The sequence below is a fragment of the Globicephala melas genome, chromosome 5, assembly GCF_963455315.2.
Source record: "Globicephala melas chromosome 5, mGloMel1.2, whole genome shotgun sequence".
In the NCBI taxonomy this organism is placed as follows: Eukaryota; Metazoa; Chordata; class Mammalia; order Artiodactyla; family Delphinidae; genus Globicephala; species Globicephala melas.
In genome coordinates, this window is record NC_083318.1 from 70,921,801 (window position 1) to 70,939,835 (window position 18,035).

Genomic DNA, 18,035 nt, shown 5'->3' on the forward strand with positions numbered 1-18,035 from the left:
TAGATAAATTGGACTTCAACTTAAAAACTTCTGTATGTCTAAGGACACTACCAAGGAAGTGGAAAGACAGCGCACAGAATGGGAGAAAATATTTGCAAATGATATACTCAATAAGAGTCTAGTATCCAGAATATATAAAGAACACTTACAACTGAACAACAACAAAATTTTAACAGGTAATGGACTTAAATAGGCATTTCTCCAAAGATGTACAAAAAGCTAATAAACATATGAAAAGATGCTCAGCATCACTAGTTATTAGAAAAATATAAATCAAAAGCACAATGAGGGGGCTTCCCTGGTGGCGCAGTGGTTGGGATTCTGCCTGCCTATGCAGGGGGCGCAGGTTCACGCCCCGGTCCGGGAGGATCCCGCGTGCCGCGGAGCGGCTGGGCCCGTGGGCCATGGCTGCTGGGCCTGTGCGTCCGGAGCCTGTGCTCCGCAGCGGGAGAGGCCGCAACGGTGAGAGGCCCACGTACCGGAAAAAAAAAAAAAAAGCACAATGAGATCCTACTACACACACACTAGGCTATAATCAAAAAAAAAAAGGAAAATAAGGATTGACAAGAATATGGAAAGACTGGAACCCTCAAATACTACTAGTGTAAAGTGGTGCAGCCACTGTGAAAAATATTTCAGCAGTTCCTCAAAAGTTAAACACAGAGTTAAGCTATGACCCAGCATTTCCACTCTTAAGTATATACCCAAGAGAACTGAAAACATATATTCACACAAAAGCTTGTATACTAATGCTCATGGTGGTATTAGTCATAAGAGCCAAAAACTGGAAATGATCCAAATGCTCATACACTGATGAATGGTGATAGATGTATATAGATATTTATTTATTTATTCTCTTTCTCTCTCTATATATATATCCATACAATGCAATGTTATTCCACCATAAAAAAGAATGAAGTACTGATACATCGTACAACATGACTGAACTTTGAAAACATTATACTAAGGAAAAGAAGCCAGGCACAAAAGGCCACATGCTGCATTGATTCCATTTATATGAAATGTCCAGAATAGGCAAATCAATAGAGAAAAAAAGTAGATTACTGTTTGGATGGGATGAAGGAAGAATGTGGGGGGCAGGGGAGAGAGTATAGGGTTCTTTTTTGAGTGATATAAATCTTCTGGAATTAGATAGTGGTGGTGGTTATACAACATTGTAAATATACTGACACTAAAACCCACAGTATTGTGCTCTTTAAAATGGTTCAAATGGTGGTTTTTATGTTACCTGAATTTATTCTCAATAAAAGAAATTTAAGCGAAAATACAGGCACAACATGTAAACAACATACAGATGAGAATTAAAAGTAAAAGGAGAAATTAGAAACCAAAAGGAAGGAATAAAACAGAGTGGAACCAAAGCTTATGTGGAGGTTGGTTCTCACATCAGCATGTACAGCAGAAACTGAATATAATCAAAATTAGCCTTGAACATTCCACAGAAGAAATGGCCATACTATCTCTGGATAAGTCCAACATAGCATCAGCAAAAATGTCCACTAGCACTGGAAGTTATATTAGTTAGCTTTTGATGAGAATGACCATCACCAAAAAACCCCACTCCATAACTACTAGCATAAAAACAATAAAAATGTATTATTGCTTCTGATTCTGTTGGGTGGGCAATTCGGGCCTGCATGTCTAGGACGGCCTCACTCACATTTCAAGCACTTGCAGGCTATCAGCCAGGACACCTCACTTCCCTTCCATGGGGTCTCTTCAACAGGAGAACCTGGATTTATACATGTAGTTCTCAAGGTTCCAAGAGCAGTAAGAGAGACCAAGCCCCAATACACAACACATTTCACGTCTCTGAATGATTTACCTTTGTTATTATCTCACTGGCCAAAGCAAGTCACATGGCCAAGCCCAGATTCAGAATTGGAGGTGATTCTTCAAGGTGGAGTGCGTACGGGGAAAGGAATTACGGAGGACTTTTTGCAAACAATCTAACAATCTAGCAGAGAGAAAAACAGATTTTTGGTTATTTGATTTAGTATCAGATAAAGTATCAATAGTTGGTTTGGACTCAAGGGACAGTTTGTGTGAAAAACTTATCTTTAACCACTAAAATCACACTTGGCACTATGAGATGCTCATGGAAAAACCTTGGCAGACTAAGACAAGGGAGCGGGAGGTTCCTGCATCTCCCAGTGCACACACCCTCTGGGGCGTATGTTCCCAGAGTAAAATGGTAAATAGAAGCACGGACACTCTTTAAATTGGTGTTTCTCTAAAAATAGAGCTACCATATGATTCAGCAATTCCACTCCCGGGCATATATCTGGAGAACTCGTAATTCGAAAAGACACATGCACCCCAATGCTCACTGCAGCACTACTTACAATAGCCAAGACACAGAAGCAACCTAAATGTCCATCGACAGAGGACTGGATAAAGAAGATATGGTACAGGGGCTTTCCTGGTGGCGCAGTAATTAAGAATCCATGTGCCAATGCAGGGGACACGGGTTTGAGCCCTGGTCTGGGAAGATCCCACATGACGCAGAGCAACTGAGCCCGTGCGCCGCAACTACTGAGCCTGCTCTCTAGAGCCTATGAGCCACAACTTCTGAGCCCGTGTGTCACAACTACTGAAGCCCACGCGCCTAGGGCCCATGCTCCGCAACAAGGGAAGCCACTGCAATGAGAAGACCATGCACCACAAGGAAGAGTAGCCCCCGCTCGCCACAACTAGAGAAAGCCCGCACACAGCAACAAAGACCCAATGCAGCCAAAAATAAATTAATTAATTAAATGAATAAATTTATTTAAAAAAACAGAAGACGTGGTACATATATACAATGGAATAGTACTCAGCCGTTAAAAAAAGAAAAATAATGCCATTTGCAGCAACATGGATGGACATAGAGATTATCATACTAAGTAAGTCAGAAAAAGAAAGACAAATACCATATGATATCACTTATATGCAGAATCTAAAATATGACACAAATGAACTTATCTATGAAACAGAAGCAGACTCACAGGCTTTGAAAACAAACTTATGGTTACCAGGGGCTTCCCTGGTGGCGCAGTGGATGAGAGTCCACCTGCCGAGGCAGGGGACGCGGGTTCGTGCCCCGGTCCGGGAAGATCCCACATGCCGCGGAGCGGCTGGGCCCGTGAGCCATGGCCGCTGAGCCTGCGCGTCCGGAGCCTGTGCTCCGCAATGGGAGAGGCCACAACACTGAGAGGCCCGCATACCGCAAAAAACCCCACAAAACTTATAGTTACCAAGGGGAAAGGTGGGGGGATAGATAAATTAGGAGGTTACGATTAACATATACACACTACTATATATAAAACATAATCAACAAGGACCTATAGCACAGGGAACTCTACTCAATATTCTGTAATAATCTATATGGGAAAAGAATATGAAAAGAATGGATATATGTATATGTATAACTGAATCACTCTGCTGTACACCTGAAACTAGCACAACATTGTAAATCAACTATACTCCAAAATAAAACAATAATTAAATTTTTAAAAAGTGGTCCAAGCTTTTAAAACAATGTTGTTTCTTTCTCTCTTTTCTTTGTTAACTCATAGAGTTTAATTCCCCTAAGTTGAACGCACAGATGCTACAATGCTACTACACACTGATAATCAGAGCATTAAATTTTCAGCTTCTCAAAATCCAGGGAACAAAGGATAACATAATGCTTCACAGAATAATAATTTTTTATCATAAGATACACACCAGTTGATCAAAAGAAAAACTTTCCCTGTCATTAAATTCTAACGACAAACTAGTTTATAGGATCATAAAGGACAATGAAAGATGTTACATGACACATCTTCAACAGAAATTTGGGCAGAAATTATAAAAACATTCCTCACCTGGCTATTTCTTATATTAACACTTGATAACAGCTTAGTAAATAAAGCCTGATAAAAGCATTTCTCTCTGGGCTGAGCTAGACAGGTTTTCTTGTTAACTCAAGAAACAAGAGTACAGTACAGAATTAGGTAAATAGATATGATCCTTGGGCTACAACTGCTAAACACTATCTTCTATTTTTTTCCCCCAAATCAAAAGAGCTTTTATTGCATCTTTAAAGTATCACAAACGAGGGGCTTCCCTGGTGGCGCAGTGGTTAGGAGTCCGCCTGCCGATGCAGGGGACGCGGGTTCGTGCCCCGGTCCCGGAGGATCCCACGTGCTGCGGAGCAGCTGGGCCCGTGAGCCATGGCCGCTGAGCCTGCGCGTCTGAAGCCTGTGCTCCGCGGCAGGAGGGGCCACAGCAGTGAGAGGCCCACGTACCGCAGGAAAAAAATATATATATATATCACAAACGAGTCCGAAAATCATTTGGCCTCTTGCTGTTTCTATAGCCTGACCACTCAGATCTTATTCATCAGCCTGCTGAACCGTTCCTTTTTCAGAAACATAGATACCATCCAAAAATTTTCTGATATTCTTGTTTTTAACTGCTGTGGCTTGCTGAATCAAAGCAGCTGAATTTGACACAAGTTCAATGTCGTTTCCTTCAATAATCAACTCATCTTTCTGGGCTTGAGATACTGAGCAAGCAACGCCGGGCCTCATCCAAACCCTGCAGATGTATTTTTCACCCAAAAAATTTTGGATTTCAACAAGAGAACCATTCTCCTGAATAACAACATCGATGGGGAAGTGAGGAAGCACAGACCTCATCCAGTAACAGAAGCCCAGTGTAACACCATTGATCACGTTCTGTACGTGACTACTCGTTGTGCGAACAGTCGCCGGTTCCATTCTATTTCCCCACCATTTGTCAACCTGGAGCCTCTTCTTTTTCTTTCCAAGGAGACTGAGTTCTACACTAATGTGATTGAAGTCCCTCCACAGGGTGCCTCTAGGGCCCTTCACAAACTGTGCATCCCTTCAAAGTAATGACATTTCATGGAATGTCAACAGTCTGATGGCTGAGAATGGTCTTCATTCTCGCAGTAGATGCGGCAAAGAGTGTTAAACACTATCTTAAGTTCATTTTCAACAAAAGTTGAATGAAATTCAGTTTAAGACTTACTCTCCAATATGTGACAGAAATGTGAATATTACATTAATGATAAAATAATCAATATATTTGTTGTAGAAATGTTTGAAGGCTAATAGGTACCACCTTTCTGACAGGCCAAGTATTTTCAGATATACCCTCCTGAAAGACCTAATGTAACAAAAAACAGCAACAGTTCCAAAGATCTACAGCTTCACATTAGAAACATTTAAATTTTGAGATTCTGACTTCATCTGATTTACGTCTTGCTTCTTGACTTCATGATAGTTCTGCTAACTTTGAATTAACAGTCCTCAGACTGCTATATATAAGGATTACTAAGACCCTAGCAGATGTCCTTTTCAGTATTATTTCCACCAAATCAGAATGCTGTAAAAGGCAGAGTGGCGACAGATGTGGCTCTCAATTCACAATATGAATTGGATGAGTAGACACCAATAATTTAAACGAGTGAAATAGCAAAGCAGATTCAAAGCAAGTGGACAAAAAATCTTCCAAGGCTGTAAAGGCACTCTAAGACAGGGTACTGCGTTTCTTCACACCGCCATCCTCATCCACCACACACAAAGCACAGACCCCAGGAAGGCTGATGAAAACAGTTGCTTCAATACCACCAAATGTACATTTGAACTTAAACAAAATACATTTAAAATTACCATTTATTAAATCTAGTTGCTTTACATTATACTTTCAAATTGAAGTAACAGTGGCTTAAAAAGCATAAAGGGCAAAACTTCTACCTCTCAGCTGGAATTCCAGAACACGTGCCTGATCTAGGATCTACTGAATTGATCAAAACAGCAAGTCATATTGGTATAGGAACCCGGATGAGGAAGTGGCACGTTCATTCACATTCCCTTCTTAGCTCTGCCCAGGGCCTGCCAAACTTGCTACCCATGTCAAAATCTAAGAAACTGAATTTATCAGCTTTTCTATCATTATAAGAAAAACTGAACACCACCAACAGAAAGAGAGTGGTTCCAGAGAGGTCTCTCCTCTACAACAGAAGCTGAATGAGCCCAATACAGAGGCATTCAGTCTGCCCAGTGTCACAACAGAATTCATATTCTTCCCTACCCTGGAGATGGCTGAAACTGTTCCAGTGGTAAATATACCTCTTCATTCCAAAATGAGAAATAAAACACAGCGCCCAAGTACCCCTGAAGAAGGTAACACACTAAGTTTATTCTAATTTCTCAATCCCATCCTCTCTTGCCATTTCAAACATTTCTGGTCTACAGTTTCGCCCTCTTCGGTGCACCTGTTCCTTCTCTACTAGATCATCCCCTTTGGTACAGCAGCGTCACTTACGTTCCCAAACATAAATCTTTGCCATGACCCACATTCACCTCCAGCTACTATATCACTTCTGAGTCCCTTTACAGCAAAAGCTCTTGAAAGACAGGATTAGGGTTGCTGTTCCTGCTTCTCAATTCATGTGCTTTCCTCAAACTGCTCCAGTTGGGCTTCTGTCTCCATCATTCTACTAAGACTGCGTTTGTCAAAGTCACCAAGAACAGCCTTGTTGCCAGACCCAATGGTTGCTTCCCAGTTCTTGTCTCTCCCAACAGTGTTAAACACAGCTGACCATTCTCTCCTTGAAATGCTTAGATTCTCTTGGTTCTCTGGGACACCAGAGTTTCCTGGATTTTTCTCCAATCTTAGAGTCTGCACCTTCTCGGCCTCCTTTGCTGGCTTCTATTTTCCTGCTTTACTTCTAAACACTGGTGCGCACCAGGGCTCTATCCTGGGCTTGCTTTGCCTCTTCATCTATACCTCCTCCTCAGGGGCTGCCTCATCCCGTTGGATGGCTTGAAATACCATCTATAGGTTGATAACACTGAAAGCTACATCTTTAGCCCTGTCCCCAAGAACCTCAGATTTATATATTCAACTGCAAACTTGACATCTTTATTGGACTATCTAACAAGTATCTCAAACATAACATGGCTAAAACAGAGTGCTAGATAGTCCTCTAAAATTTGTTCTTTACCTAGTCTTTGCTATCTGAGTAAATGGCCTCACCATCTGCCCAGCTGCCCAGCCAAAAATCTAAGAGTTATCTTTGATTCATTCCTCTCTCTCATACCTCAATTCTAATCTATCAGCATGGTCTTCAGACTGTACCTCCAAAATATTCTAAACTTGAATATTCAAGTCTCTACTTCGCTTTTCTCCCATTAATGCAGTAGATTGGTTGCACTAATGGCCCTGATTTTTCACGCCTCTCTGCATCTTTTCACACCTCTCTGTATCCTTGCTCTTTGGCAATGCCCTCCTACACTAACTGTGGATGTACTCTTGCAACTTGCCTTGACCAATGGGACAGTAGCAAATTTGACACAAGCTAAGGATTAAAACGCTGCTTACTCATTTCTACTTCCTTTTTGCTTCTCTGTGATCACCATGAGACTATGACTGGGCCAGCCTGAGAATAAGCCCAGGCTAGCCTACTAGAGGGATGTAACGTAAACACACAGAGGAGAGCAAAGCTGTCCCAGCCATCTCAGCCGAGGCCATCCTAGATGGCTGACAGCCAGCTGGTCCTGCCAAACACATCAGGAAAACCAGGCAATATGGCAGAGCTACTACCTGACCGACAGCTGATCACAGACATGGGGAGGCTCAGTCAAGATCAGCTGAGCCCGGCCCAGAACGGCAGGACTACCCAACCATCCCACTGACTCGAGCAAAAATAAATCCTTATTCCTCTATGCCACTAAGTTTATGGGGATGTTTGTTGCATGGCATTACTGTGGCAATAACTGATACAGCCACCATCATCCCTTGTCAGGACTACTGTAGCATCCTCCTACTAGGTCTCACTATTTCCTTCCTTACCTTCTTATAATCCTTTCTCCATTCATCAGTCAACACAAACTTTTAAAAACATAAATCAGCTTATGTCCTCAGTCCTACTTAAACCCCCTAATGGCCTCCCTGCACTCAGACTGAACAACTCTTAACTTAGTACATCACCTACTTGTCCAACCTCATCTAGTACCACTCCCTCCCTGACCCACTATGCATCCACACCAGCCTTCTTCCTGTCCTTCACACACAGCAAACTCACAGCATGGGGAGGCCTTTGCAAATCATGTTCCCTCTACCTAGAAAATCACTCCACCTGTTCCCTCTTGCTCACTCTCTAACCAATAACTTCTTAAAACTCATATTTCAGCCTAAATGTCACTTTCGCAAAAAGGTCTTCCCTTGACCACACAATCTAAAATAGATAACCAGTCACTCTGGTTAAATTAAAATAGGGATTTTAATTTTCTGCATGATACTTATCACTATGTGACACTTTTATTGATTGTTTTTAATTGTGTGATCTCCCCACTGATTGTGAGTTCCACATGAGCAGGAACCTAGTCTGTGTATTCACCGCTGGATCCTCAGCTCCTAAAATAGTTCCTTCACATAGTAAGTACTCACTAAATACTTGAAGAATGCTACCTGACATGGAATAAATAAAAGATCCGATCCTTTCTGAGATCAGAGGGTTTTTTTTCATATTTATTTTATTTATTTTGTTGCGCCGGGTCTTGGTTGCAGCATGTGTGCTCCTTAGTTACGGCCGGTGGACTCCTTAGTTGCAGCCTGCAGGCTCCTTAGTTGTGGCATGGGAACTCTTAGTTGCGGCATGCATGTGGGATCTAGTTCCCTGACCAGGGATCAAACCCAGTCCCCCTGCATTGGGAGCATGGAGTCTTAACCACTGCGCCACCAGGGAAGTCCCTGAGATCAGCTTTTTACAAAGAGAAAGAGCCAGGCAAGCTGAAATGGCAAGAGAAAAAAGACAGACTGATTCTGAGAGGAAATTTTAGAAGCAAAGAAAAAAATAAACTCACCTAATATAAAATGAAGTTAAGCGTGTGGACTCTAAAAACAGCCTAGAATGGAAGCCTGGCTCTGTTCCTTCCTAGCTGTGTAAACATGGATACACCACTCACCTCTCTGAGCTTGTCTCCTATTCTATAAAATGGGGTAATAATTACTACTTCACAGAGTTGTTGTAGAAATTAAATATATATAAAGTGCTTAGCACAGTACGTGAATCACAGTAATTACTCAACATTAGTGATGGCAATGATGGTGGTGCTGGTGGTGATATCTAAATCAGCCCTGCTATTACTGATGAAATTGGCATAATCCACAGTATCTCACTCAACGTGTTAGTCTACCTAATTTTTCTTCAGTTTTCAGGCATTCCAAATTGTCCCTTCCCACTAAGAATGGAATGAGCGTAGGACCCAGAATCCGAAGAGCTGGGTTCTGGCTCTGGTTCTGCCACTAACTAGCTGGGTGACCTTGGGCAAGTCACCAACTTCCCAGACCTGAAAGTCACCTTGTCATCAGCTCTGTCCATCCCCAAAGCAGAAGGTGCAGGAAACATTCTGAGAAGAAGTGGAGGTACTGGCGTGATGCAGAGACAGGGATGCAGAGAGACAGGCTGGCAGATAATCGGCTCTGCTCCACTGCAGACCACAAAAAAGAGTATCTAAACACCTTACCTCAAAGCTTCCCAAGCTGTTCCAGAACCCTCGAAACCTGTTAGATTACACCAGACCAGAACCTCACAAGGGCAGGGACGTGGGCTGATTTTATTCTCTACTGCAGGACCAGTGGCCAAATTATACTATCATAGTCTGTGTTTACTTCATGCTTGCTGAATAAACAAATATATTTGGGAAAATCTGGGTTAAACAATGTCAAACTGGTTCCTTGTGCGCATTTCTCAAAACCTTTAATACGTGAATAGGCTCTGTGAATCATACAGAATGCAGTATTTCCCACCCTTATTTGATCATAGAACTCATTCTACTTCCCTTGAACCTGATTAACCTGATTAACATCTCCCAGAGTTGTAGTGTTCTACAGAACAGTTTGAGAAACATCTTTAGCTTATTTATTTATATTTTTTTTAGCCATGGCTTGCAGGATCTTAGTTCCCCAACCAGGGACTGAACCTGGGCCCTTGGCAGTGAAAGTGCAGAATCCTAACCACTGGACCACCAGGGAATTCCCAAGCTTACATAATTTAAGTCATTTTTACCATCATGAAATAAACATCTTACTCTTTATACATAAGGTAATTGAAAGGCCAACTACTTTGATTCACATCTAGTATGCAGCTGTTTTCCCCCAGCATCCTACACTTTGAAATCACCTGTCACCAGGCAGGGCCTCAATCTCTCCCATCTCCTAAGCAGCAGACGTTCTGCCTCGTTTCTCTGCCCTGCTCCCTGCACCCTCATAACCAGTCTGCTCTGCAAATCCTCCCACCTTTTCTTCCACTATCCCTTCTCTCTTCATCCTCAGTCTTATTATGGACTTCCTTCAACTGCTTTAATTACTCCTCTTCTCCTTTTTATAATCAACCCGACAGAGTTTCAGTCTTGTAACTTACAATATCATCCTATGCCTGAAAACTTCAAAGTACTCCTCCCTTTAATAATAAAGGCTGGGCCTTCCCTGGTGGCGCAGTGGTTGAGAGTCTGCCTGCCAATGCAGGGGACACGGGTTCGTGCCCCGGTCCGGGAAGATCCCACATGCCGCGGAGCGGCTAGGCCTGTGAGCCACAGCCGCTGAGCCTGCGCGTCCGGAGCCTGTGCTCCGCAACGGGAGAGGCCGCAACAGTGAGAGGCCCGCGTACCGAAAAAATAAATAAATAAGTAAATAAATAATAATAATAAAGGCTGGTGGGGACCTCCCTGGTGGCGTGGTGGTTAAGAATCCGTCTGCCAATGCAGGGGACACAGGTTTGAGCCCTGGTCCGGGAAGATCCCACATGCCGTGGAGCAACTAAGCCTGTGCGCTACAACTACTGAGCCTGCGCTCTAGAGCCTGTGAGCCACGACTACTGAAGCCTTTATGCCACAACTACTGAGCCCACGCACCTAGAGCCCGTGCTCCGCAACAAGAGAAGCCACTGCAATGAGAAGCCCGCGCACCACAACGAAGAGTAACCCCCACTCGCTGCAACTAGAGAAAGCCCGCGTGCAGCAACAAAGACCCAGCACAGCCAAAAATAAAATATTTTTTTAAAAAAATATAAATAAAAAATAATAAAGCCTGGTCCTTCGCTTGCATTCTCCACACTGGATCCTCCTTAGGGTTATTCCTTAATCTTAAGTACATATAATCATGTCAAATCCCATCTGGGTTCCCTCTTCCCATCCTACCATTTATTTCTAAGAGCTCAAGCAACTAAATGTTTTCACATCCCCATGCCTTTGTCTGAGTTGTTCTCTCTGTCTAGAAGAGCACCTGTTGAAATCCTACTCATTTTCTAAGGTCCTGATCATAGGTAATCTCTTTTATGAAGTCTCCCTTATATCCCACTCTGGCCACAATTAGCTACTCCTTTTAACTACCTCAAGGCTACTGCACAACTTACCACAGACACAGGAAGTTAGTTGTACATATGAATGCAGAGATGGCAGAGCTGGAAGAGAAGACCATGAACCAGGTGAGCCTATCAAGCACAATGACCAAGAGGTTGGTGACAAAAGGAGAAACCAGAAAGGTATTTGCATGAATGGCTTGAACGCTAAAGGAGAAGGGGTTTTGGTAAGACCTGGAAGCAGCAAAGGGAAGCCACGAGAAGGCTACAGCAGAGAGAGCTGCAGAAACGGGAGTGTTTTCACTCTGTGAGGCGGCTGGGGTGTGGGAATGTTGATTCACAATGGAACAATGCCCTCAGAGGGCCACCGGAAAGATTTGGGAAGGAAGCCAGTAGAAGGATGGAAGCTCAGAATCACAGGGCAGTTGAGAGTACATAAGTAGACAGCTGATCAGAAAGGCTGGGAGCCAAGGAAACTGGGGATAAGAGGCAATGCCTTAGCCTAAACTGGCTGAGATCCCAGACAGTGTCAGGGGCCAGATGAGTTAAGAAGTCAACAGTCTTTGATCAACATTCAAAAGTACGTTGATGAGTAATTTTTCTCATGTCTGCAAAGAACAGATTTCCCTAGTGTTCCACTCATGGCACAATTCTTACCCCTGTGGGTTGGCTGTGCCAATGGGGGTAGCGGGTTGGGGGGAGTATCAGGGAGGGATTCGGTTGGGTGTGGTATCTCCCTTCACTAGGACAGGGCTCACAGACCAGAAAGGGAAGAAGCAAGCTGAACACGTAAAGAGTTTACAGGGATCAAAGATCTCCAGGCACGGGACAGACAACAGTAGGCACCAAGGCCCAAGACGTAGTGAGCTCATCCAAAGGGTAGACAGAGAATGGCAATGGGGAATGCAAGACAAAAATATCTTCTGAAAAGTCTGTCTATTAGGCAGGCTTTTCAATTGCAAATAACTAGATTTAGGCACACAACAGCAGCAAAAGGAATGTATTAGCTCACATAACCAAGAAGTCCCGGAAGCTTCAGAAACATCTGAATCCTGGGGTTCAAATGATGCTGTCTGTGCTCTCACCACCACTCAGTGCTACTTCTCACTGCATGCCAGCCTCATTCATTCTGTCCTACTTCATATAACTTCCTCCATGTAGTGGAAAGATAGCCACGAGGAGGTCTAGGCTATATCACTCCAGCAGCCAAAAACTCCCGGAGGAAAAGAATGACTCCTCTCCTAAACTGGAGCAGAAAGGAAGCTTGACTGAGTAAGCCTGGGTCATGTGCTCACCCCTGAACCAATCACTTGGTCAGATGGACAAGGCACTTCTCAGATTGGCCAAAGCTGAGTCACATGACCATCCCTGGCATTGGTGTCAACCCCACCCAAACCACATGGATTGCGGACAGAGATGTTCCCCAGAGGAAGGAAGTCTGGGCAAACAAATAATAAGTCTACTATAGACAGTGTGGTCACTTGTCAGTCAGGCACCAGATACCAAAAAAGAAGCCCAGTCTTGCTGCTTAAGCACAGAAGGGCTTTGAAGTCAGACAGAACTGGTTTTAAACTTTAGCTTTGACACTTACTAGCTGGGTGACCTCAGGTAAATTACTTAATTTCTCAGCGCCTCAGTTTCCTCCTTATAAAATAGAATAGTACCTACCTTCTAGAGCTGTTTGAAAAGATTAAATGATATAATGCACATAAACTGCTAAGCACAATGCTTGACATAAAGTGATCAGTAAATGGTAGCTATTATTAGTAATAATAACAATCATGACAATTATTATTTAGAACAAGGGTGAGCTTGAAGAGTGAGCTGTGACTGAAAGAGAGAGCCAAGTCAGCACTTGGATAAATCATCTCTGGGTCAAGATTCATTAAGGGCAACTCAGGATACAATACAGGGGCCCTGAATGAACTCTAAGATGACAATTAAAATCAATAAATGTGTTGAGCACCTACTACGTGCCAGGCACTGAGGATACAATTATGAATAAGACACATGGTTCCAAGGTAACCTACCATGAAAAATGACTATGGCTTCATGACGTTATTTTGCGGGGAGGAGAAGTTGGCTGAAGCTGCTTCCTTACTTTCAGCCATAGGCTGTGGGCACTGGAAAAGTGCTGAGCGTACATAAGAATGATGCCTGGGGCCAACTGCTGGAATGCTAGGAAGGTATAAAAGGACTACAGTCACAGCCTCCCCCGCTCAAAAAAAAAATGCCTTTGCATGAACTAGGAAAAAGTGTCTCTTCCTTTAGAAAGTTTACTTCCATCTTCCAAAAAACTGTCACAGTAAACAAATCTAGATGTTCCATGTGAATGACATATCCCAGAGTTTTGCAGTGTATAACCTGCACAACTGTACATGGTAGGCAGGGAATATGACATGGGGGCTGAGAGGGGTCAAGGGATAGGGTGGGGACAGAGAATCTGGGAGTCCCCAGGCCTTTGGAGACAGAGAATAACTTTTGCTATGGAGCTGCTCCATTCAATATGGTAGCCACTCACCACAAATAGCTATTAAGCATTTGATATGCGGCTAGTACAACTGAGGACTAATTTTTTTAAATTTTATTTCATTTTAATTAATTTTAATTTAAAATTTAAAACTGAAGTGGTATAAATACGTTTCCATTAACTTTGGTCCGACTACATTTTACTTTATCCACTGCAGTGCATAAGATATTCTATTGAATTGCATTGTATTGCATTGTATTGTACTATATTGTATTGCGCATATCAAGCTCCTGAGTTGTTTCTGGTATCTCATTAATAATTTTTATATGATTACATGGTGAAATTATAATATTTTTTAAATATTGGGCTACAGGACTTCCCTGGTGGCGCAGTGGTTGAGAGTCCGCCTGCCAATGCAGGGGACATGGGTTCGTGCCCCGGTCCGGGAGGATCCCACATGCCGCGGAGCGGCTGGGCCCATGAGCCATGGCCGCTGAGCCTGCATGTCCAGAGCCTGTGCTCCGCAACGGGAGAGGCCACAACAGTGAGAGGCCCGTGTACCGCAAAAAAAAAAAAAAAAAAAAATTGGGCTACACAAAAAATACTATTACGATTAATTTCACTTGTTGCATTTTGCTTTTTTTTAATGTGGCAACTAGAAACTTTTAAATTACATGTCTGGCTCACAGAATATTTCTATTCACCAGTGCTGCTCTAAAGACACCTTAGGATCTATAGTACTAAGAAGCATGGAATGATACCCAGAAGAACTGGTTGGTTTTGGTTTTGTTTGAAGCAGACCTTTACGTTTTCTTCTAGGTTGTCCAACTATGTTGACCAGGAAGGAAAATAACAGAAGGAGAGGGGAAGAGGGTAGTTCAGTGTGGATAGCTCAGGAGAGCTATCAGAGTACACTCTGGAGTCGGACTGTATTGTTCTGAACTCTGGCTCCACCATCTAACCAAATTCCCCTGAATCTCCCTGGGCTTCAGGCTCCTCACCCGTAAAATGCTTAAAATAATCTTGCCCACTTTATAGGGTTGTTGGGAGGATTAAATGAGATAATCCAATGTAAAGAGTTTAGCATGGAGCCTAGCACATTTATGTGCTCAACTAACTATTGGGGGCCACTGGGGCATTATTTGGGAATAAAGAAGGTGCAAATGAATGGTCTCCCTGTACCATGGATCTCAGGTTGCCATGGTATAAGAGGGCACACCCTGTCCACATGTCTCCTCAGCATTTATCTTTCTAGACCAAAGAGTTGGACAGGAGTCTACTTTACTCAATCCTCTATGCTTTGATTAATATGTTGGCTTTTTTCTAAGTGCATTATGTTTTTAAGGTACATTGATGAACTATCTCAGATGCTGAAGGATTATGAAAATGGGTAAGGTGGTATTTCTGAATTGTGTGTAACAACAGCTAAGATTTAACTAGCTTTTTTGTTCCAAATCCTACACTGAATCAATGTCTTCAGTTAAGAGGTTAAAGTAATATATGAATCTCTTTCTTGAGTAAAATCCAGAACGTCCATCTGCATGTACAGATGGATTCATTTTACCTAAATGCATTCTTTACCTCTTCCCTGCCATTTTGCATAAACTTGAGACCACCAATTTGGCTTTTTAATGTCCCAAAAGGTTCCTGTTGACTGTAAACTTGGAGTTTACACTGTGTACTCCCTCTTCTACATGTTTTATTTTTAAAATACTAATAAATAGTTTACTCACGTTTGTAACCTGAGAAATGTCCATCTATGCTTAACCTTTGTTCTGTCTTCCAGTCCCCTCCCTATTCCTGACTTCTTTTTTTTTTGCGGTACGCGGGCCTCTCGCTGTTGTGGCCTCTCCCGTTGCGGAGCACAGGGTCCAGACGCGCAGGCCCAGCGGCCATGGTTCACGGGCCTAGCCGCTCCGCGGCATGTGGGATCTTCCCGGACCGGGGCACGAACCCGTGTCCCCTGCATTGGCAGGCGGACTCTCAACCACTGCGCCACCAGGGAAGCCCCTATTCCTGACTCTCAAAAACATTTCTCCCAGCCTCCCACTGACTCAATTTATTTAATCGCCTTTGTGTGGAGTCTTTTCAAAAACACTTGGAAAATCACAGTTTATCCCTAGCTTCCATAATCATTTAAAGTTCTTCAAGAACTCTAGTGAATTTGTCAAACATGATTCCTCCTTACAAAGGAGTAACCTATCCCCCCAAAAGGTTTTATCTGTTTAAAAACTGTAAAATCCACTTTCCCAACACATACTCTTGTGCAGAATTTATTTTAGATTCCACTTGTTCCACAAAGTCCAAGAAAAATTCCACAGACATTACATTAAATCTACCGTCTGATTCTCAACAAGCCGTTATCCTCTGTGAGGCTCACTTTTCTCATCTATAAAATGGGCATAATATAGATGCCCTTTGCTAAATAGAGCAAGCCATCTCATTACTCATGAATGTATATAAAACACTCTAGGAAAAGCTCAAAGTCCTTGACAAGCATTAGGCCATGAATCGTTCTGAAGTGGACTGTTAATTAGGTGTGTCATTATGCTTTGTTTAATAGATGGAAAACCTAAGGCATGGGAACACAATACCATTTAATAGCTAACTTAAAAATCCAGCCCAGGCTTTAAACATTAGTCAGAAAGATGTCAGGGGAAAAACCTGAATAGGAATTTCACTCTGCTCTAGTTCTTTATCAAGAACTACTACATTATTGCAAAATTCTCTCCAGTTACTGGTGGCCCTGCCCCTGCTACTTCCTCACGCAGTCCAGGAATGGGGAAATGGTGGGAGAGTTGGAATTCCCTACTGAACATATAATGCCTTCCCCCGCTTACAGAAAGGGTCATGAACCCTGGACCAGGTACTAAGGGCAAATATAGTTTCACAAATACCATAACAATTTTTCCATGTTTTGTTACTGACCCCTGGAAACTTTTCCTATCACACATCCAACAAAATAAAATGAGGCTATAGACATTTATCAAAAGAACACAGCCTCTGCAAATGAACCTGTCAGGTTACTCGGGCTTTATTATCTGAACTACAATTGGTCAGATACATGGCATGGCCTCAGTAACTCCAAATAAACCTTATGTCTTCACATAAAGGAGATACTGTGGATCCAAAAGGTCAAAAAAGAGGTAATGGAAACTTTATATAACTTTATATAGCCAGTGAGTTTTTTCAAATTATTATTTTGTGTCCTTCTGACACTGATTAACAGAAACAAGAAATCCTTTAATCCCAGAGTGGTATTTTGAAAAATATTTCCCAAGGAAACAATCCCCAAAAGGGAAAAACATATAGCAACACTACTTACTTAAAAACAAAACCAAACAAACAAAAAAACATATGTCCAACAACTGGGGAGTGGTTCAAAATACCATTGTATATTAACATGAAAGACTGTAACCAAGCTATTAAAAATGGCTTGGTTATAAGAACTGGTTATAAGAAAATGTCTATTTGGAATATTGTTACCAAAGAACATTATGCCTGAGCTAATTATAACCTCAAAAAGTGTGTGTGTGTATATATGTGTGTGTGTATGTGTAATATGTGTATATATATATATACATATATACATATACATATATATATATTTATATAAAGATTATAGAATTTGGAGTTACATAAACGGTTGCACACAATGCTCCTTAGGTTAATTATCTTCTAGAAAGGTGCCAAAGATTTGTAGAAAGTCAAATGATGATAAAGATGATGGAAAGGGGGTTCACGAAGAGTCTCTCTGGAATAGTTCTGGGGTCATTTTTAATCTCTTTTTTATAAGCTTCAATATTGTTTCAATTTTTTAACAATGAATAAATTTCTATAAAATGACTTTTTTTTTTTTTTTTAATGATGGCAGGGAGAGTCCAAAGAGCACACTGAGAGCTGGGGAATCACAGTGGCAGGCAGAGTTCTATCCTTTGTCTGGGGGAGGAAAGGGGGTTGCATCACCACCTCTGAGCCCCAAAAACCTTCAGCTATGATTCCAGAACCTATGAACAAGAATTCTTTAATGCAGTGCTTCTATAACTGGTTTAAATATGTGACAAATAAGTTGACAATACTTAAAAAAGAAAAAAAGTAAAAAGCATTCATAAATTTACATATATAACAGCATTCATAACTCAGTTAACTTGTATTTGTTTCTCTACATGGTTAAAGGATCAAGCATTT

At 42.1% G+C, this 18,035-nt stretch overlaps 1 protein-coding gene and 1 pseudogene across 1 annotated transcript in view; both read right to left on the reverse strand.

Annotated features, from left to right (window-relative positions):
* Positions 1 to 18,035, reverse strand: part of TEC (tec protein tyrosine kinase) — a 141,482-nt gene that overhangs the window by 115,195 nt on the left and 8,252 nt on the right. The window lies entirely within an intron of this gene.
* On the reverse strand, positions 4,373 to 4,953 carry LOC132597314 (large ribosomal subunit protein uL6 pseudogene; annotated as a pseudogene).